The following is a 21,959-nucleotide window of genomic DNA, read 5'->3' as shown; positions in this document are numbered from 1 at the left end:
TAGAGGCAAACTAAAGGACATTTACTCCATGCATAAATATATTTGGTTGGAGCAGAGCAGCAGCCTAGTGGTTCGAGAAATGGGCTGTAAACCAGGGCAACCAGGGTTCAACTCTCACTTTTTCAACTGACATTTCTTAGTGTCTTGCTCAACATCACATCTCCTGATATCGCAGGTACAACTTAAAATTGTTTGCTCTTTGAGGCAGAACCCAAACCTGAAAAATGTTAATTGTCTTGAGTTAGAGCTGTAAATATGATCTACAACACATATTTCACTCTAAAACTTTACAGATAATACAAGAAGCCACATCACTTATTTTTCCTTTTGGTGCTTGAATCCTTCCCCTTGTTTTCCCTTACTACATATATGTTAACAGGAAATCATTTTCCCCCAACCTTGCCTCTGCAGTATGAGCTATAAAAATTGAAACAAGGTCCCTGTACCATGATAGGAAGTTCACTCTGAAAATGGGATTGTGTACAGGTTTACACCTTGTATTGAACAGTATAAGAAATGTGCCCCTGGCCCCTTCTTCACAACTGCATAGTCTTCAACACTTACTGTCCCAATGAGAGGTGTTTTTATTAGAGAACCGAGCACAGAACAAGAAATTCATCTGCTGGGCAGGCAAATGTTAAAACAGTTGCCTGGGCATTTAGACAAATGCCTGTCCGCCTCATGTCAACTGAAGTAGTCACAAACCAATTTACATGCTCACGGTACTGAACAGCAGCAGCAGTTTCACCCAAACCTCACGCCTGCTTCTTCATTCTTATAAATCGGACTTTTTACTAAATGTAAAACTATTTGAGAACTATTTTTAACCTTTTATTCAACATCTCTCTGAAAGCGCCCTGATCTCCATCTGTTTCACACTATGTATCTCTCCTGTCTTCCACTCCTTGGATGTACAAAAACTTCTGTTTGTTTCACATTTTATTCTGATTTTATTTCTGCATTATTCCTGTGTTTTCTATAACTGCTTTGTGTTATTACTTCTGTTGCCTGCATTGCCTTTCCCCCTCTCCTCAGACCTGGCTTTCTTCCACTCCCTTGACACCCATGCCTCCCCCCCCCCCCCCCCCCATTACTTTTTTTCATTCTTTTATTTCTCCTACCTCCCTTCTTCCTTGTTCCTGCTGCAATTTTCATGTCTTCCAAAACATCCAAGATGTGTGTTCTACAGTAAATGAGTTGGCTGTAAACAGGTGGTCTAAGAAAATGGCAAAAAAATAAATAAAACAAAAGCAAGCTACTCTGTAGTTTAGGTGGTCAGATCTCCTACAGCACTGATGGCCTAACAAACTGAATACAAGTACTGGTGAAAGAATAGCCTGAAAAGGAATTATTTGTCTCCTAGCCATCTCCAGGTTCTCCTGTACTCTGCAACTGAAGGGCTTAGTTCCAATATCCATTAGCATATAAGTGCAGAAAAACACAAAGGTAAGCACAGTACAACTTAGGTATTGGAAAAGGAGAAATTACATCTAAATTTCTTTTTAGCAACACTGTTCTGAACCAATTGGTGTTCTCTTCCTACCAGCAGGTGGAGTTAGAGAAAACTGAATTCTGCCAGTGACATCACCAGCATAAGCTAAGGTGCTTCCTGGAACAATCCAGTATGCATCTGCCCAAGCAGCAAAAGGTCCCTTTGTAATGTACCCGTGCCGCACCCACCACTGCAGCTGCAATGATAATAAAACGAGCAAAATACAACAGACTGGTAGTTGCTACCCTGCGTATATCAGGATATAGCCATATCACAGGAATCCGTATAACTGCCAATCGCAAATTTTTTTTTAAGCACTGACAGGGAAGCACAGAGCACACCCAGAACACCGGGTCGAGGTTTTCCAAGGGCGGGACTTCAGCACAGTGTCGCTGACTACAGAAACGAAAAGTCTGGTAAAAGTCAGTGCCACTGTTCTGAATGGCGGCTTTGCCAAAGTCCAAGTGGGCTCTGGCCAGCATGTCCAATCAGTAGTGCTTAGCAAAGGAATGAAGTGACAACCAAAGTGCCACCTCATAGATCTCCTCAGGAGATACCACCCAGGCTTCCACTCAAGAAGCAGCATGAGCCCTAGTAGAGTGGGCTTAGAGCCTCTGAGGCACTGGACGATTCTTGCCAACATAAGTCTACTCAATAACCACCTTAATCCACCTTGCAATGGAGGCCTTCGAAGTTGCTTGGCCCTTTCGAGGTGGTCTGAGATGAAACTTGTTCATCTCCTTGAGGTACTTCAGCAGTGTCCTCCAGACATCTAGCTTGTGAAGTCTCCAATCCTCCAGCAATAATCCATGCTCCACAAAGAAGGGCAAACAAACCTGCTGATCCACATGTAATGGAGATATCACCTTGGTAAGGAAAGGATGGTACCATGCACAAGAACACGGAATCTTCTGAGAAGAAGAATTAGGGATCCCGAAAGACAGGTCCTCCAATTCTGAAACCCTCCTAGCAGAGGTGATAGCCACCAGAAATGCCATCTTAAGGGTAAGATTCTTGATGGACAGCACCCGGAGGACCAGAGATTGAGGTCTCAAGAAGGAAAGAAAGGACAGTGGGGGGAAACGCAGGATGCACCCCCCCTTCAAAAACCAAGCTATCCTATATGCAAAGCCAGAGATGCCCTTCACCCTTCCCTGAAAGCTGGAAAATGCAGCCACCTGGACCCTCAGGGGGCTCAAGGCCAGTCCCTGTTGCAGGCACCCAGAATATTGTGAACCTGAGCCCTCCAGGAAGAGAGGGACTGTTTCCTGCACCAGGGCACACACACACACACATACACCAGATCCTGACATATGCCAGGGATGTAGAGCACATCCTGGAGCAAAGGTTGAAGCTACTGCAGGGGAAAACCCTTCTCTGTCACCTAAGCCAAAAGGGATCTGGATCTTCCATCTCTACTGGTCTTTGCTGGAGCAGACCCTAAACCTTGGGCAGCAGAAGTGGGTCCTCCACCAGCAGACGCTGGAGGATCCGCATACCAAGGTCTGTGAGGCCAATCTGATGCTACCAGCAAGACCAGATGAGGATGATGTACAATCTCAAGCAACAAGCTTTCAATGAGAGGCTATAGAGGAAAGAAATAGAGAGGCTCCGTTAACGTTCAAAGCTGTATCAGGGCATCTACCCTCTGAGAGGTCAGGTCTCTCTGGAAACTGAAAAGGCGTTCAGTCCTTGTATTAGCTCTAGATGTCACGTATTAGCTCTAGATGTCACCGTCAGACTGAGGCAGCCCCCAGCGGTCCATAATGAACTGGAAAGTCTAAAGCTCCAGCTCCCATTCTCACGGATTCAGAAGACAGCGACAGAATCTGCTTGCATATTGTCATTGCTTGCAATATGGACTGCTGAGAGAAACTGCAGATGCATCTCTCCCCACTGACAGACTCACCGCCTCTAGGGCCACTGACAGAATCCTGGTTCCATTCTGCTTGTTTAAGAACATCAACACTATGGTGTTATCTGAAATCAGACTGCTTTCTCCTTCCAAGGGTAGCTAAAGCTTCTGTATAACTCCCTGTTCTCCAGGCAGTTGATGGACCAGTATGCCTCCTGGCTTAACCAGGTGCTCTGTGCCACTGAATCCTCTTGAATCAACCAGCCATCCAGGTATAGGAGAACCTGAACTCCCTGAGGCTGGAGATGTGCAGCCAACACCACTATCACTTTGGTGAACCAGGCCAGGCTGTACTTCACCAGCGGAACTGGTTCCACCACTCCCATTTCACAGAGATGCTGAAGGATAACAGCCTGGTGCTTTAGAGCTGAGCCACAGGGAGATGTCACGAAGGCATCTGAAACCAAACAGCAAACTCTATGGAGTACTATCTCCAGAACCCACTGATCTGAGGTGATGCGGACCCACTAGTTGTGAAATAGACAGCCTGCCTCCCACCAGAAACGAGGGACCCGGCACACCCTCATTGGGTAGGCTGAGTGGCTGTGGTCCCGTTGAAAGGACTTAAGGACCCAACTTGCTAAGGGTATCAAAAAGACCCCTGCTTGAAGGATCTACTCTGCCCCTCCCCTGCCTGGGTTGAAAGGTGCCAATCGGCCTTGAAGCGTATACCTGAACATCTTCCAAGAGTGGTGCATCCCCTCAATGGATCTTTTTGCCATTCATCTCAACAACAAAGTCCCTTAGTTTTGCTCTAGGCTCGGGTCACATGGCAGATATTTTTCTCCTACACTGGGGGGGAGGGTCTTCTGTATGCTATCCTCCCATACCTCTCATAGAGAAGACTTTGCTGAAATGCTGGCAAGATCAGGGCACTATGATTCTGATCGCTCCTGCAGATCTGGTTCCCTCTTTCTTGAGTTGTCATCCAAAGATCTGTGGAAATTAGACTGTTTTCTAACCCTCATCACGCAGAACGAGGGTTCCCTTCTGCATCCCAATCTCCAATTCCTGGCCCTCACGGCGTGGATGTTGAGAGCGTAGAACTCGAACCCCTGGGATTCCCTGAGGGCATCTCCTTTATCTTGCTGGCTTCCAGGAAAGATTCCACTAAAAGATTCCACTTTCCAGGAAATATTTCACTAAAAGGTGTTACTCTTATCTGGAAGACATTTGCCGTCTGGTGTAATGGCAAGGCCTTAAACCTCTTCTCTTTCCCTACACAAAAACTGCTTGAATACCTCCTATACCTCTCTGAGGTTGGTTTGAAAACCAACTCTTTAAGGGTTCATCTCAGTGCAATTGGTGCTTATCACCGTGTAAGGTCAGTCTATCTCTGTACAGAGGTTTGTTGCTGATAAAAACCCACACGAAACCTCCCAGTGTCATGGGATCTCAACATAGTCCTCACCCAGCTGATGAAACCTCCCTTTGAGACTCTGAATTCCTGTCAATCTGACGCATCTGAAGTATTTGACCTGGAAAGTTGTGTTTCTGGTAGAAGTCACTTCAGCTTGCAGAGTCAGTTAGTTCCAGGCCATGGTAGCTCACCCACCATTTATAAAGTTTCATCACACCAGAGCAGTCCTCCGTATGTAACCTAAGTTCTTTCCTAAGGTAGTGTTGGTTCCATCTTAACCAGTCAATATTTTTCTCAAACGTACATGCCCATCCTGGCGAAAGTGTACTGCATACTTTAGACTGCAAGTGAGCCTTAGCCTTCTATCTGAAGCAGACTCAAGCCCATAGACAGTTCACCTAGCTTTTCATTTCTTTTGACCCCAACAGGTTCAAGGTGGCTATCAGCAAATGCACACTTTCAAATTGGATAGCAGATTGCATCTCCTTTGCTGGGCTGAGTCTTGAGGGTCATGTCACAGCTCACAAAGTAGGAACCATTGCTTCGGATTCAGTGGCCGAGATCAGCCATCATAGAGGAGATTTGCAAGGCTGTAACATGGTCTTCAGCCCACACTACTGTTTGGATCAGGATACCTGCGACAGTTGGATCGGACAGGCAGTTCTGCAGAATTTGTTTGGTGTATAGAATCCAACTCCACCCTCCTAGGCTGTTTTTAGTATGTATACAGTTTAAGGTTGATTGAACTTTTTATAGTATCAACGTTGAGAGACTCGATTATATTAGCTTTCTAGTTTTTGGTGAGCCCGGTAGCTAAGAATTCTCAGATGTGAGAATATGAAGGCCTGTTTGTCCTTGGAGAAAGCAAAGATACATACCTGTAAGCTGGTGTTCACAGAGGACAGCAGGCTGATTATTCTTACATACCCCCCCACCTCCCCTAGGAGTTGTCTTTAGTTATAGGTTTTTGCTTTTTCACCTGATTGGAGGACGGGCGGGAATGCACCAGCGGTGGGACACTGCTAGAACCTTCTACTTTACTAGCTTATCAGCATCCGGTCTAGGCTCTGTGGGATGATGCCACCCAGATGCGAGAACAAATCGACCTGCTGTCCACTGAGAAAACCAGCTCAAGGTAAGTATCTTTGCTTTACCTGTTCTAAACCACTAATTCAGCAGGATTTAGTGGAATATAAGAGCCATATTACATTACAGTGTAAAAGGAAGGTTGATGACAAATAAATAATGGCACAGTATGTTATACTGAACTTCAAAGTCACATGAGAGCGATCTGACTTGGGTCACAAACTTCTACAAGAATAACAGATTCCATTACTTGCTCTGCAAAGCCTGGTATGAACATTAAAAAAATAAATCTGTGGAAAAATTGTGTTGGACAGAAGCACATGAATTTCAAAGCAGCCTGCAGTTAAACATCCCACAGTTATTCTTTTGTTGGGATAAATTAAGTACTTTTGTTTGGATGTCCAAATGAGAAAGCTTCCTATGTGGTTCATTTGTAGAGGAGATGGTTTAGGAAGGATGAGAGAAAACAAAATAAAACCTCACTATAACAGCCAATAGCACACTACTGCCCCTCTGACAAGGCTCACGGCAGTCTCACCTTTTGCAGATCCTTATGCCCTATTTACCTACTGTAAATCCAATGGTTCTCCTGATATGCATTGTAAACAGAGGGAAACTATCTCCTTTTTAACATACGGAATTTCCAGTTGTTTGCAGCAAAATGTTTGTCTTCCAGTCTGCCTTCATGGTTTTCAGAGGGACAAGAAGCACTTCCCTATCACAACTCATTCCATAGTTATTGGCCTAAGATTTGGGGGCTCCTTGTGCTAACATTCTGCCTGTTCTTGTGGCTTTGCTACCCATGCTTACAGTATTCACTGCTTTACACAGTTCTGTGTGCAGCAAAGTGGAATACGATAAAGTGTTTAAATGAAATAACAGCTTACAAATCTTGAAGTGGACAACGTGAAGGACACTGCTCTGAGGAACTGAGCCAAGGCAGGTTGTACCAAGTACAGGACAGGGAACTAGTTTGTGTTCTGTACCAGTAATAGCCCTGGTTCCTCCTACAGGCTTCCTATTTGAAAGAGAAGGAGGTCTGTGTGTGTGTGAGACGGGTGGCTAAATGGCAGATAACATTTAATGTGAACAAGTGCAAGGTGATGCATGTGGGAAAAAAGAACCCCAATTATAGCTACGTCATGCGAGGTTCCACGTTAGGAGTTACAGACCAAGAAAGGGATCTGGGTGCCGTCGTTGATAATACACTGAAACCTTCTGCTCAGTGTGCTGCTGCGGCTAGGAAAGCGAATAGAATGCTGGGTATTATTAGGAAAGATATGGAGAACAGGTGTGAGGATGTTATAATGCCATTGTATCGCTCCATGGTGCGACTGCACCTTGAGTATTGTGTTCAATTCTGGTCGCCGCATCTCAAGAAAGATATAGTAGAACTGAAAAAGGTGCAGCGAAGGGCGACAAAAATGATAGCGGGGATGGAGCGACTTCCCTATGAAGAAAGACTAAGGAGGCTAGGGCTTTTCAGCTTGGAGAAGAGACGGCTGAGGGGAGACATGATAGAGGTATATAAAATGAGTGGAGTGGAACAGGTGGATGTGAAGCATCGGTTCACACTTTCCAAAAATACTAGGACTAGGGAGCATGCGATGAAACTACAGTGTAGTAAATTTAAAACAAATAGGAGAAAATGTTTCTTCACCCAACTCTGGAATTCATTGCTGGAGAACATAGAGAAGGCGGTTAGCTTGGCAGAGTTTAAAAGGGGGTTGGACGGTTTCCTAAAGGACAAGTCCATAGACCGCTACTAAATGGACTTGGGAAAAATCCACAATTTCGGGAATAACGTATAAAATTTTTGTACGTTTGGGTAGCTTGCCAGGTGCCCTTGACCTGGATTGGCCGCTGTCGGGACAGGATGCTGGGCTCGATAGACCGTTGGTCTTTTCCCAGTATGGCATTATGTACTTATGGTACACCGACTCAGGACAGAGCAGCAGGGGGGGAAGAAGGGGATTTGTTATATTATCAGCTTCATGCAGTTCAAAACAGATGGAGCAATACCAATACAGATTCTCATGAAAAACATACTAAGGCATCAGTATATCCTAATAACAGCAACTCCACTTCAAGGATACCATTTAAAAACTCTGCAATAAAAAAAAAACAAAAACAAAAAGATGCAGTTGGAAGTGCTGTTAACATACAAAGAGAATGGGGTTCACTTGGCCTTTTCACTTTGGAAATTAGCAGAAATCTCACAATAGTAATCATTCTTCAGAAGCTGTGTGGCAATTGCACACTCAGGATACTTATGAAATGAGCAAGCTCTATGCATGCAGTTTCCAGCTAAGCAAAGTGAACTATTTCAAAAGCTATTTAGCACCAACCAAATCACCTGTTTTCAATTTAAAAGTACATTAGAAAATGTGAAACACGAGGCAAGCAATAAGGTTCACAAATGTCATAATATGCAATGGTTCTGACTCAGCTCAGCATTGTGAGTCATTTCAATTGAAACAGAGGGCCTGTGTATCACCCCCTTCCCTTATGCCCTTCAGCAGTGGTTTGGTAACTTCGGTCATGACACCATGCTGGGTTGCAGCACAGTAGGAACTGGGTCACACACTCCTGTTTCTATAGTCACTTCTTTTAGTTTGGGTCCACAGGGCTCTTTCAGTGAGTGAGATGTATAGTGCTGAGAAGAGTCTGGGAGTATGGGCACAGAACCACCAAGCCATATTAGAAAAGCAACCAGGGAAAGGGAAATGAAACGTTAGAAACAGCAAAGAAGGTGTCAAGGTCAGTCAGCAAAGGGGAGGGACAGAACAGCCAGTGCAAGGGTATCAGGTACCCTAAGGGAACCTTCAGCCTTTCAACATCTCCACAATTAACTTTCAAGATCCAAGTAACTCCCCCTCCTCCCTCCAAGATTCTGATAATTAAACTCAGTCATGATCACCTCACCATTATCCTTTTAATAACAATCCTATCGAAGGCAAGAATTAGGCCCTGCTCCAGGAAGGTGCCAATCAAATCTGAACAGGGGGAAGTCTAGTCTAAGAACGTGGCTCAACAGTATTGACGCTTAAGCATTTGGAGGGGAGTATAAAACACTAATTCAAGGGAGGAACCAGACAGCTCTTTCCTACCCAAGATGGGGAGGTCCATTAAAGAGGAAATATAAAGCTGTACTGAGTGGGCACCTCACTCTGGGTCCCACATGAACCTTGGTTCTAGGGGCTAAGGAGATGAAGAGAGAAGCACAGGAGTTGCCAGTCTGGTCCACAGCTGTCTCCTGAGGCACAGGGCTATTGGAGAGATCCTATCCTGATCCTCTGAAGGAGAGAGCAACACAGAGTGAAGCTGCTACCAACACACAACCCTTACAGGGAAGGATATGGAAACAGTGGATTTGGTGCGTGCTGATCTCTCAGACACAGGGCAGAACCCAACCCGAGTTCTGATCAATAGAAAAAAAAAAACACTGGGAAACACACAGCCATAAAGGAGCAACTGTGAATACAAGTGTGAGTGGATAAGAGAGAAAAGTAAATTCAGGGTTAAACCACTGCAACTGGTAAAGAGGAGAGGTTACTGACAAACATCAGAGGATCAAGGTACTGGATAGGAGATTAAGGGTTACAATTATGCAGTCTGCAAGGAAGTGTGAAAGATGAATGAATTTGAAGCAGAGAGTACAGCTCAAAGGAGATCAAGAGTCACCAATCCATTGAGTGATTCTTTCTGTAACTACTTCAGTTGGTTTTATGGACTAAGAAGAAAACTATCCCTACTTGTATGTACTTGTACTAGAGCTGTACCGAATAGCATATGTTACAGCCGAATACGAACAATGAAAAATATTTGGCCAAATACATATAATAGGCATTGGAGGAGTGGCCTAGTGGTTAGGGTGGTGGACTTTGGTCCTGGGGAACTGAGGAACTGAGTTTGATTCCCGGCACAGGCAGCTCCCTGTGACTCTGGGCAAGTCACTTAACCCTCCATTGCCCCATGTAAGCCGCATTGAGCCTGCTATGAGTGGGAAAGCGCGGGGTACAAATGTAACAAAACAAAACAAAAAAAAAAAACTTAAATAATAAAAGAAGCAACGTGAAATCAGAGATCAAGTGTTTATTTCAGTAGGATGCCCCAGATTATTTGTATTTGAATTTAAATCGCTATTTGGCCGAGTACGAATAATGTATTCGGGGCACTATTAGGGGCCAAATCAAACTGAATATTCAGCATAGCCCTAACTTGTATATTAGAGCCCAATAAAAGGGAGTTTTAAAATAATTAAGAACAGTCTCCCATGAGCCAATGCAGAAAGACCCATGGTAGAGCCACTTGCCCATAGCTGTGTGTGCAGCTTCTACTGCAAAATTACCAAACAATATACTGCTGCAACGCAGTATGCAACAAGCATGCAAATTACAGACACCTTAAAAATGTGTCCCCCCTTCCTGTTAACATGTGAGTAGATTTACCCCCAACAACAAAATCCCTGGTACTCTGGCAGCATCCATTCCGGCCCCCCACCCACCTTGAAAAGGAAGGAGCAATGCCCACTCGCTCCTGCCTCCATGCTGCTATCTTGAAAAAGTGGCAGCACCTGTACTGAGCAGGGTCAGTAATTTTTCCCTTATTTGGTAATCACCACCTAGACTACCAAATAAGAGAAATAAATCCCTTATTTAGCTGGCTGACCCATTTTTCAAGTTGGCAGCACAGAGGAAGCAGTAAGAGGGCATTGTTCCTGCCTCTTCAATATGTATGTGGGGGAGAGGGAGGGGGAGGGGGAGGAAGAGGAGTATGAGAAGTCACAAATCATAGGAGTAGGGTATATGCCACTACACACCAGAGCCAATGGGACAATACAGAAAGCAGTCAGGGGCAGTGGGTTGGGCCAGGTAGCACTAAAAGCCTCCACTGACCCTTCTTTGCACCTCAGACCTGGCAATATATTTCTTGTATTAATTTGCCTGGTAGACATCAGCATACAGTTGAAAAATTTCTCTACATTGCTGCAGACTAACAGATAGCCTCCTTACCAAGCATTTTAATATGCTGTGCACAGTGTACCATGCAAGTTAACTTCAGTGCTGAAACCCTTTCTGCATCATGTGGCCAGTAACAAGCACACTGGCCACTCATTAACTGCATGCATCTGCCCATGGTGACTTTCTGCATCACCCCCTCTCCCTTATTTTGAAGTTACTGTGCCTATTATCAACTTTTTAGCCTGCTATTATGAGACCCTTATTAGACTGTGGACATGGCAAGAGAAGTTTTGGGAGAACTGGAGTTTTAATCACAGATCTTAAATAGTTTGTGCACCTGCCTCATGGGTATCCCTTAGCCCCAATATCTGAGAGGACCATTACACACCTTATATAATAAAACTCACCCTCAACGTTCTGAAGACACTGACATCACTTCCTTCAAGACTGGTTCGAAGGGTTCGTGGTGGTGAAGCCACCGAAATCGCCAAGTCTCGTGGCCCCGCCCTCACGTCAAACGTGATGACGTCGAGGGCGGAGTAATGGCGTCACACACTGAGGGTGGAGCAATGGTGTACGGTGCGTTCAGGAGCTGCGGAGCAATGGCGTCACGACGACGAAGGGGTCGATAGGTAGATAGGGAGGGAGGGAGAAGGGGGGGGGGGTGTTGGGGAGGAAAACCTTGCTAGCGCCCGTTTCAGTTGCTCCAGAAACGGGCCTCTTTTACTAGTATATACATAATGGGGGCAAGTTTATAAAGCTTTTCCTGCATTTGTGGAAGGGCATTTTGTAACACTGCGTAGTGGCATATGTGCACATTCATGTAGAGCAACAACACAGTACCTACTGATATATGTGCCAAGTAGGCTGTAGGTTGGTCAGAGCAAGGATGAAGTTGTGATGTATGCACATATTTTGTGAACTACACAGATACACAAAGTACATTTACACCAACTTGTATAAATGTGCACATAAGTATTTGTACACTAGAGACCTATTCTGGGAGCCTATTTTATACAGTCACATGGGCACCTATGCTGCCTTTATAAAATAGGCATCCTGTTATAAAACCAGGCCCAAAATAAGCACCTTTCACATTCCTCATAGGGGCCCCGTTATAAAAATCAAACCCTATGAGCATAATTTCCAAAACTATATTGCAGTTGATGTGGGCATGTTCAATACTGCTGTGGTGTAATTTACCAGAAAATCTACAGAAAACATACTCTGGTATCTATAGAGATCATTTCCTAAAAATGTCAAAATTTAATATGGAGCACGCCTTTTCCTAAGAAATGGAGGGGGGGGGAAAAAGACCATTAAAAATACAATTCCAACCTTAAGAGTTTGTTGGTTATCTGTAATAAAATTAAAAAAAAAAAAAGACTCCACTCATCAACCAATATCATAAGTAAACTCCTTCAAAAACAGAACAAGTTTAGTGTTCCATTCTTAATTTTGTTACTTTCTGGCTACCAGAGAGAACACCAATATCAAATACCACGAGAGGCAAAATAGATCCGTTAACATTCTGAGAACAATTCTACAATAATGAATGGACTGCACTGACAGATTCAAACCAATTTCTTCAAGAATGGGACAATAGTTGCAGAAGCATACTAGACAACATAGCACCATTCCAAACCAGAACCTAACATAGAAAGAACTCAATACCATGGTTCAATGAAGAACTGAAAATACTAAAAACACAAGTTAGAAGGCTAGAATGAGCATGGAATAAAAAGAAAGACAACTCCGCACTCAACGCTTGGAAGCAACTTCAAAGAAAATACAAATACACCAATAAACAAACTAAAAGATCATATTACAAAACTAAAATTGAATCAGACTACAAGGATACACATAAACTCTTCCAACACGTGAACAAATTACTAGATACTACACAGATGACTTCTAACAGCACAGACACACCAGCAGCTGACAATCTTGTGAAATACTTCAAAGAGAAAATTGTAAAGTTACAACTCACGAAACCTGTCAATACCACCAACTACGTAAAACTCCTCGACTGCCTAGACCCAACCCCTGGTGAACACCCAGCTGATAGAAACTGGACCAACTTCGACACACTATCGGATGATACCATCTTCCAAACCCTTAAAAGGTTCGCCAAGTCACACTGCAAGTTAGACATATGCCCCAACAACCTTATAAAATTTGCTCCTCAACAATTCATATCAAACCTCACGAAGCACTTGAACTATATGCTACAAAATGGACTCTTCCCAAAGGATAAAGGAAATATTCTACTCACCCCTATACCCAAAGATGCTAAGAAAAGTACAAGTGACCTAACCAACTACCGCCCAGTAGCATCCATTCCTCAGATAACCAAACTAATGGAAGGGATGGTGACCAAACAACTCACCAACTACTTAAATAAATTTTCAATACTTCACAACTCCCAATCAGGTTTTCGGTCTAACCACAGCACCAAAACAGTACTAGTTACTCTCCTGACTAAATTTAAACAAGCTATAGCAACAGGCAACAACATTCTTCTCCTACAATTCGACATGTCCTGCATTTTCGACATGATTGATCATGGAATATTATTATACATCCTAGAATACTTCGTAGTTGGAGGTAACGGAGTTGGAGTGGAGGAGTGGCCTAGTGGTTAGGGTGGTGGACTTTGGCCCTGGGGAACTGAGTTCAATTCCCACTTCAGGCACAGGCAGCTCCTTGTGATTCTGGGCAAGTCACTTAACCCTCCATTGCCCCATGTAAGCCGCATTGAGCCTGCCATGAGTGGGAAAGCGCGGGGTACAAATGTAACAAAAAAAAAAAAAACTGGTTTAAAGGCTTCCTTACCACAAGATCATACCAAGTGATATCAAACTCGACTACATCAGCCCCATGAATACCTGAATGTGGAGTCCCTCAAGGATCTCCCCTCTCGCCGACCCTCTTCAACTTAATGACGACACCCTTGGCCAGGTTATTATTCAACCAAAATCTCAATCCATACGTATACGCAGACGACGTAACGATCTACATCCCAAACATGATTTAAAGGAAATCACTAACGACATCAAACAAAGCTTCCATATCATGCACTCATGGGCGGACGCATTTCAGTTGAAACTTAACGCAGAAGAGACACAATCCAGCTTATAATTGAAAGAGAAAAACGCCTATATTGCAACCCAAATCGGGAGATGGGTGTCTTTCTCCCGTGGGCGCCCAAATCAGTATAATCGAAAGCCGATTTTGGGCGTTTCCAACTGCAATCCGTCGCGGAAACGGGTAAACTTGATGGGGGCTTGTTGGAGGCATAGTGAAGGCGGAACTGGGGCGTGGTTATCGGCTGAGGAGAGATGGGCGTCTTTAGCTGATAATCGGAAAAAAAGGCGTTTTTACCATGATTTTGGGTCACTTTTTTTGGACCCTTTTTTTTCACAAACAGGTCCCAAAAAAGTGCCCCAACTGACCAGATGACCACTGGAGGGAATCAGGGATCACCTCCCCGGACTCCCCCAGTGGTCACTAACCCCCTCCCACCAAAAAAAGAAACACTTTACAAACTTTTTTTTCCAGCCTCTATGCCAGCCTCAAATGCCATACCCACCTCTGTGACAGCAGAATGTGTTCTATCCTGTGACAGCCTTTCCCTGGTTCTGATGTGGCTCTCGGGTGAGTGTGACCCCTTTTCTGTTATGCGCACTGCAGAGTCACATCAGCAATGCATTGTGGTGGGTGTAGGGTATCGGGCTCCGTGATTCCACTAGCTTGTGGCAAATGCTCATGATGTTGGTAGTTGGTAGGCTCTACTCCCATGGTGCTTTTCCCCCTGCTTACTGGGTCAGAGTGTGCCCTGTTTTGTTTCCGGTAGTCCATGAGGTAGTGGCCATTTTTGTAAGCCAGTTTTAGATCCCTTTCACGTGTTAGCCACGTTACAGAACTTAGTTCTTCCCTTGAATGTGGCTGAAAGAGGGCATTGTACAGCATTCTGCCAGCTCTGACCTACTGCTCATATCAGTACCAGGGAGACTCGTTGCCAGTGGGGCACAACCTCTGATCTGCAGTTAACTGTGAGTAAGCATGCCTATTCCAATAAAGGACGTTTTCGGAGAGATTAGTCTTCAGGTGTCAACTGGTGTGCCAATGTTATATAGCAGCAACAAGTCCTAGAGGCCTGCGTGTATGCAGGTCCCTGGAGCACTTTTAGTGGGTACCGCAGTGCACTTCAGCCAGGCGGACCCAGGCCCATTCCACCCCTACCTGTAACTCTTGTACTGGTAAATGGGAGGTCTCCAAAACCCATTGTACCCACATGTAGGTGCCCCATTCACTCCTAAGAGCTATGGTAGTGTTGTACATTTGTGGGTAGTGGGTTTTGGGGGAGGGAGGTTGGGGGCTCAGCACCCGTGGTAAGGGAGCTATGCATGTGGGAGTGTTGTCTGAAGTCCACCGCACTGACCTCTAGGGTGCCCAGTTGGTGTCCTGGCATGTCAGGGGGCGAGTGTACTACGAATCGTGGCCCCACCCATGACCAAATGGCTCGGATTAGGACGTTTTTGTGCTGGGCGTTTTAGTTTCCATTATCGCTAAAAAAAAAAAAAAAAAAAAAAAAACGCCCAGCTGAAAAACATCCATTTTTTCAAAAATACGGTCTGTCCCGCCTCTTCACATACCCGTTTTCGGACATAGACGCCCATGGAGATAGGCGTTCGCGTTCGGTTATGCCCCTCCACGTCTTATACTCACCTCACAACATAACACTAGCAAATTCACCACAATAAACACACCAAACCTGTCCCTTCCCATCTCAGACACCCTGAAAATTCTTGGAGTTACCATTGATCGAAATCTTACTCTTGAAAGTCATGTGAAAAATACAACCAAGAAGATGTTCCACTCAATGTGGGAAGAAAGGTCTGACTCTTAAGTTTCCAAGGACCATCTTTCGCAACCTAGTACAGTCAATGGTGCTGAGTCAACTAGACTACTGCAATGCACTCTACGCTGGTTGTAAAGAGCAAATCATCAAGAAACTTTAAACTGCCCAGAATACTGCAGCCAGACTCATATTTGGAAAAACAAAATATGAAAGTGCAAAACCCCTAAGAGGAAAGCTACAATGGCTTCCACTCAAAGAACGTATTGCGTTCAAGGTATGCACTCATTCATAAAATCATTCACGGAGATGCCCCAGCCTACATGTTAGACCTAATAGACCTGCCCCCACCCCCACCCCAGGAACGCTAAAAGATCATCCCGCACATTCCTGAATCTTTACTTCCCCAGCTGTAAAGGTCTAAAATACAGACTAACGCATGCGTCAAGTTTTTCCTACCTGAGCACGCAGCAATGGAATGCATTGCCGCTTAACCTAAAAACTATTCACGAACTAGCCAACTTTCGTAAATCTCTGAAGATCTACCCCTTCAACAAGGCATATGTCACATCTTTGGTCGTGACCTCTCTCAGGCTTACCTTATTTCTGGCGGTCGGTTTCTAAGCTGGCCTCTGTCTGTTCTTTCTAAGTTTGCTCTGTCACTGTCTCTGTGTGCTGGCTGCTTCCAGCATGGCTCTGAGTGCTCCCCTTGCCCTCTGTCTTGCTGGCCCTACCAGGCTTCAGCCTAGTCTGGTCCGGATCTTCCAGGCTGCCAGACTTGTCTTTCTTGTTTGTGCCTGAACAGCACCCGTAGTTGCCTTGAGATTAATGCAGCTGAGCCTCAGGTGCTGATGGGCTTTATTAATCACCTAGAGACTTCTGTGTTTGCCTTTGCATCGTCTAAGGTCCCTGGTATGTTAGAGTGCTCTGTGCACTTCAGCCTAGTCCAGTTCTAGTCTGAGTTTCTTGCTTGTATCTAGTTAGCTTGTGTATAGCCTACTCTTGTTAGCTTGTGTGTAGCTTCTTCTAGTTAGTCTGTGTGTAGCTAGTTTTGGTTATATTGCTTATTTCCTAGTCTTGCCTCTGGTCTGTAATCCTGGCTTGGGTTTCTTTCTTAGTGGCAGCTTGGCAGGTTTCAGTATTGATCTGCTCCGTGCTTGTATTTCTAGCTACTAGAGCTGCAGCCATAGTCCTGTTCTCTGCCTATATTTCTCAGCACCTGGAACTCCAGCCATAGCCCTGCTTCCTGCCTGTATTTCTAGCTACTGGAGCTCCAGCCATAGCCCTGCACCCCTGCCTTGCTTTTGTCTAGGTGCTTGTGGGCACTTCTGAATCCTGATTCCTGGTGTTCCTGCCTGCTAGTTCCAGTACCAGTTTTCCTCCAAGCCCTGCCGGCTGCCTGCACCCGGGGGCTCAACCTCCGAGGAACGGCGGCTAAGTGTAGGTGGAGCCTAGGTCCAGTCCCGTGTGTTCCTGTCCAGTGTGTTCTGGTCCGGAGCGTACCAGTCCATTGCGTACCAGTCCTGTTTTCCCTTGTCTCTGATTTGGAGGTGATTTTGCCTGCCATTGCCGCTCCACGGCAGGGGTCCAAGGGCTCACAACCCAGTGCTTCCGGGAGAAGTGTTACATTTACAGTTATTGATCATTGTGGTATGCTGTCACGCTTCTTCCTCTCATATGTTTGCTTAATCTTACTATGCCATCCATGTTCTCTATGTAATACCAACTGTTATCTAATCTGGTATGGCGATGCCATAACGATACATTGTAAGCAGGGGTGTGCTGGTAAATTGTTAACAGGGGGCTCTCTCTCGCCAGCAAAGTAAAAGAGAATTCAGGAGGGGCCCAAGCCCACATTTTGGGATCCATTTGTTAAAGTAGCCATGGAGAACCGGCTCCCAAAATTCTTAAAAACTTAACAAACGGCTCTCGAGAGCCTGTGAGAGCCTGCTCCAGCACACCACTGATTGTAAGCCACATTGAGCCTGCAAATAGGTGGGAAAATGTGGGATACAAATGCAACAAATAAATAAATATTCTACTTATATCTTATAAAGTTAATCAATCACTTGTGAAGTCTTGTCACCACCAACATCCCGACTAGAGTTCCCTATGTCGCTCAAAATGGCCATTTTGGAAGCAACCATAAGATGAGGACAAGTAGACAGTTCCCCTGAAACAGTGTTGTGGTTTAGCTACCTGGCACCTTCTTGTCAGAGAGTTTTATTATATCTGTTTGTCCTGACTAGGGTCTGTGGTGTTTGTCGCATATATTTATTTGGATTTATGTACTGCCTTTTTGAAGAAATTCACTCAAGGTGATATACAGAAAGAATGAGTCAAACATAAATTAACAGACTATTACAGAAGTAAAAATATTCAAATACAATGTTAAATCTGATTCTTTTGCTGTACGATTCAACTTTGTTCTTATTTGAGTGCTATCCTATCATTTTAATGGAGTTCCTTTCTATTCTTTGTTTTATTTTGAATCGTAAACCTCCCTGTTATTGAAATTTGCTTTGAAATAAAATATTTTAAGCCAAATAAACAAGAACATCTAAGTTACCAAAGCTAGACAAATCCCAGGCAGCTGATTGCCTTAGCAGTTAAAAATGACACTGTGGCCCCCAAGATTTGCCCCTAATGCCAGGGATCTCATTTTATCTGCAGGGAAGGAAGGAACGAGTGGGTGCAGGGCTTTTCTTTTCCTATCCCTTCCCCAGTTACTGGATAATTAGATTTCTCCCTCACCCTTCACCCCTGATTCTTTCTGGCCAACAGGGAGGAGAGTACTGTTTCACACCACAGTCGCTTCTGCTGGCCTGCCTCAGTCTCACAATTTGAGCTGCCCACATTATATTTCCAAAACATTAGACTGAATCTGGCTGGCAAAGGCAGCTAAGTTATGAAGTTTGCTCACCTCCTGTTGGGCTATGGGGATTAGGGAATGAAAGCTGTCCCTCAGTATAAGACAGCCTTGAATCCCTGAGAGCTGTGATGAGTTGTATTAAGGCTCTAGGGCCCTGATGAGAAAAAACACACGCAGGCACTAGAGGCCAACAGTGATCAACATGCTCGCCAGCTCTGAATGCAATGAGCATGCAAATACATGTTAAACAGGGCATCAGTGGGCAGCGCACCAAACATTGGCACTTCTCCCACAACAAACCCTATACCAGTTTCTCCAGTTTTATGGTTGGGATGCACTGGGAGGGCACTGCCATATTGAAGGCTACTCCCTCCTGTTAGATCACCAGGGAAGCTCGGGGTTAAGATGGCAGCCCACTTGGGCCACCAGGGTTTACTTTTTTGTTTAGGGGGGGAGGGGAGGGGGGGCTGGAGATCCACCAGATCTGCAGCCTGCATGCCTCATGTTGGGGGGAGTGTCAGGGTGCTGGAAGTCTGCTGTACCTCCTGCTCCCGTGTCGCTGTGCTTGGGGGGGGGGGGCGGGATTGGAATGGTAGAGTTATGGGGGTCCCACAGATCTCCATTTCCTCGTTCGACAGGCCTGACCTGTCAAACTAGTGTGGGAGGATTATGCCTGAGCAATCCTCCCGCACTTTCTATGATCAGAGCTAATTGCATGCCTATATTTGCAAGCAATTAGCTCTGATTAAAGGGCCAGTATAGCCCCACGCTGTTCGAGCGCTACTTTTAGAGAGCTGTTTGGAATAGCGCGGGACTTCTGATCACCTGCCCATAGGTTTGTCTTCTACGGGATAGTGAATAGGTTATAAAATACAGGACGAGTAAGTAAATTACAAGAAACGCAGGCAACTGCCATCAATACAAAAATAGCAGAGCCTTGTGCTGTAGCTTGGGAGATGTTTTGTACTGAGGAGATTTTTGTCTCTAAGCGCAAAATGCACTAAACTAAACAAGAATTTAATGAGCCTTTAACGAACAAGTAGATCACCCTGGTAGCAGCAAACGAAAACGGAATGCAGATGAGCAAATTGTGTAGAAACCCTATTGAAATGAGATGCACTAAGGTTTTCCGCTTGCCCTGACGCTGGAAAACTATGGGAAAGCTAAAGCGAGGTCTGTACCTCTCGTTGGGGCTGCCCGGCTTAAAAAACTTAAATGAAAAAAAAAAAATCACGGGGGGACAAAAACACTCGTCAGGAGCGTCATTTATTGACGGCCTTGCCCCCCCCCCAAGGTTGTCGTTGCTTCCTGCTCCCCCCTGCATTAAAAAATCATAACTTTAGGCAGCCCCGGCCCCCCTCCCTTCCTTCTCAGCTCCGCCTCCCGTCATCCTCCACCCCCGTGCCTCGCCCTCCCCTGAGGTCGTCGCCGCCGCTCCGCCCCTCCACCAGGCCCCCCTCTGTCTTACCGGGTCCTCACAGCGCCTCTCATTTCTGTGTAAAGGCGCTGCACGGGCAACAGCTGATCGCCTCTTCGGATGTCCCTCCTTTCCTCCTGAGCCCGTCCTCCTCTGACGTAAGTAACCTACGTAGGTTACTTACGTCAGACCAGGGCGGGCCCAGGAGGAATGCAGGGACGCCCGAAGAGGCGATCAGCTGTTCTTACCCGTGCAGCGCCTTCACACAGAGGTGAGAGGCGCTGCAAGGGCCCGGTATTAGACGGAGGGGGGCTTAGGAGAAAGAGAGGAAGGGAGGAAGCCGGGGCTGCCTTAAGTTATGATTTTTTAATGCAGGGGGGAGCGGGGAGCAGCGGCGACCCCCGGGGGGGGGGGGGCAAGGCCGTCCATAAAGGACGTGTTTGTTTTTTTTCTGGCATTTTTGGCATGCGCAGAGCAGCCAGCACAACGCTTGGCTGTTCTGCGCATGTTTTACAGGCCGATTATCGACGGTTTTAATGAAGGGTTAGAGATTGCAAGTGAGCTGCAACGAGCAGCTCATTTGCATTCCCTTTCCTTCGTGCATAGCTGTTCCGTACCGATTCGTTATGGAATTCGGTACAGAACGGCTCTAACGAGGACTTTTGTGCATCTTGCCCTAAGATAGAGAAGTATTCCATTTCACTCTAACTACATTAGATTTAATCATCAAAGGCTTATGGTTTAGTTTAAGTAAACAGTACTACAAAATCTTTTTAGATAATTCAGTAGGCGTTTTAAACAATCAGATTATGATGAAAAGATAAATCCTAATGAGAGGTTATTCCCTGGTGAGAACATTAAAAGCTTTGAAAGTGCCTTCTACTAAGCCTACCTCACCATTATCAATCTGATAAATTATATAGAGCACCTGGGCTGATTTTGATCAGATGTCCCATCAAGTTTACTCTAACCACAGAAGGAGAGGTGAGAGTATTTCTTGCTGGTCTGACGCAAGAACCCTGAATGACCCCTGCAGCTTATTTTCACTCAACACTAACCACAAGCCCTCATTCAGCTCCTGCAAAACAAAGTGGCCAGAGCTCCAAAGCTCTGACTATCCCATAAGCATTGCGGGTGAAATCAACATCCACAGTACTGCTGTGGAACACAGCCATTCAACATCATGCACCATAGGAGCCAACTTTTCAAAATGATTGGGGTGCTGAATGAATGCATACTTGCAAAAGAAGCCCTGGCATGCTGCTCAGAGCCAGAAACAAGTAGCGGGGAGCAGCAGCAGTCCATTTATTTGGCTGGTGGGGCTCAGTATCCCTGCCAGCAAAGGTAAAGGAGTTCAGAGATGCCAGAGCTGGAGATTTACCACCGCTATTCTGGAGATTTAAGGCCAATGAGTGAGGTTTTTCTTGTGGGCTCCAGCCATGTCTAAAACCAGTTCTGGCAGGCACACTTAAAAACTGACGTATACATAATACATCCAAAAAACTTAATTATCTTCTCCTTTCTGTTTTCCAAAATTCCAGACAGCAACTGTACAGATCAGCAGGACCCAAAGCAGTCCAAAACAAGTCAGAAACACAGTTTACACCTAATTATTCAACCACCCTTAGGATTCATCTTTGGGTTTAAAAAGCAAAACCATATGCATGAAAGGACCGGATAAATGAATTAAAACAAAGTTTAAAGCAAATGCCCTTAATATGCAATTATTGGTAGCAACAATGAAACAGTGATAATCACAGCAAGCAGCCTGAACCAACAGATTTATTTCCCATTGTATTTATTCATGTATTTATGACATTTATACCCCACATTTTCCCATACAATTTAAAATTAACGTAAAATAGTTAACTTTGTATGAACTTGGCGGATAATAATGTGCTAAACTGGATAATGTTGGCACATTTAGACTGACTCGACAGAACTTCTACATGAGAGAAGCCCTTCACTCATTATTCAATACCTGTCTTTGAA

General features: G+C 45.1%; 1 protein-coding gene across 1 annotated transcript in view; it reads right to left on the bottom strand.

Moving 5' to 3' along the window:
• Positions 1-21,959, bottom strand: part of RAB11FIP5 (RAB11 family interacting protein 5) — a 293,008-nt gene that overhangs the window by 138,015 nt on the left and 133,034 nt on the right. The gene's annotated exons all lie outside the window — the stretch shown is intronic.

Source organism: Microcaecilia unicolor, chromosome 2, assembly GCF_901765095.1.
Source record: "Microcaecilia unicolor chromosome 2, aMicUni1.1, whole genome shotgun sequence".
NCBI lineage: Eukaryota > Metazoa > Chordata > Amphibia > Gymnophiona > Siphonopidae > Microcaecilia > Microcaecilia unicolor.
Note: the sequence above shows the minus strand (reverse complement) of the source record. Positions and strands in the feature narration are given on the sequence as shown.